The sequence below is a fragment of the Amblyomma americanum genome, chromosome 7 (genome assembly GCF_052857255.1).
Source record: "Amblyomma americanum isolate KBUSLIRL-KWMA chromosome 7, ASM5285725v1, whole genome shotgun sequence".
Lineage (NCBI taxonomy): Eukaryota > Metazoa > Arthropoda > Arachnida > Ixodida > Ixodidae > Amblyomma > Amblyomma americanum.
Window position 1 is genome coordinate 17,362,372 of NC_135503.1, and position 1,556 is coordinate 17,363,927.

The window sequence follows — 1,556 nt, forward strand, 5'->3', positions numbered from 1 at the left end:
CTACTGTTCACTGTGACTGACTATTCACTGACTATTCGGTCACTGACTATTCGCCGTGGCTGACTATTCATGTGGCTTAGTCTTCACTGTTGCTTGTTGTCCACTGTGACTGGCTATCCACTGTGACTGCACTGTGACTGACATTGACTGATTCTAGCGTTCTAAGGAATCATTATGGCCTACAAGGCGCGTCGTATATGTTTGACTAGTTTTGTTTCAAAAATCTGAAGTCATTAAACGTGCACACTAGGCGAGTGCCACACTAGGCGAGTGCGTTTGTATATCGCCCCCATCCAGTGGCACCGGGCAGTGACCCATTTTCTTAAATTTCCTTCTTAGTCTCAAAATAATTTTTCTATATCACTCCCAGCTTGCTATACATGGTGGTTTGGGCTGAGGCAACACTGATGACAGTGTTAGACAACAGAGGGGTGCAAGTAGCTTCTCTCCAGTGACGGGTAAGGTTACACTGGAGAGAAGGTACCTGCACCCCTCTGTTGTCTAACACCGTCATCCTAGGAAAACACAATGACAGCCTAACGCGGGAAATTTTGAGGCTTTTCACATCCCCTTGGAATCAGATAGCAGCATTAGTGATCCTTCTGTCACACTACCTGATAAAGAGATGATGTTTTTATCCGGCCAAGATGTGTAGTCTCGCGCTCGTGCAGATTGTCACCGTTATGGGCATGATTAGTAGCATTTGTGTTGTTTTCTTTTGGTTTTTCCCTTTTGTTTGTGTTTGGCGTACTTAGTATTTAAGATGCTTTGACATGGGTTAAAAATCTAGTTGCGAGTCTGCGCTTGTGGTGTCCTTTCTTCGTTGTGTCCCGTCGTTTTATTGCGTTGTTAAAATATGAATCAATACCAACTCACCCAGTTCGCAGCTTTAATAAGTGACGCTGTCGTAGTTATTATCCTCATTGCCACACGTAGAGTTTTCAACATTGTTTCAGCGTTCGCCGAGTCGCTTGCATTCGAAACTGCGTTAAGGCGTGAGCTGCAAACATCAGTGGATTTCCTTCCGTGGATTTAACACGGCTGATGGTCATAATGATGTTGATGATGCAACAGAAACACGGGTTAGTTTGAAACCGGATGGACCGAGGTGGTGTCTTACGCACCACTATCGCGGGTAGGTTACGATGCAACAGTCGAAATATCGATTAAAAAGGCATTGACAGCTTTCGAAAAAGAAAAAAAAAACGGCATATAGCCAGTGACACGGGTATATCCTCACCGACACCGTGCCCCTTGGATGCGTAGCTCGATTATTACGTAAATCCGAAGTTCCAAAGCGGAACAGCCACTTTTCGCTCTTTACAGAAATGGAGTTTTGTTTCTACTCGTAACTTCATTGCTATTTATTCGTTCTGGCGCCAAATAATTGCTCTTTGTGTTGTGAGACAATGGCTGCCGACATTATTTCCTCAGACGGACTTGTTTGGTTACGACGCTGCGTTACATTTTTCAGCTCAGCTTTATAAGCCACATTCTCCGTGTTACACGTCGCAGGGCATCGTAGTATGTCATTACATAAAACTCACGGTCACGCC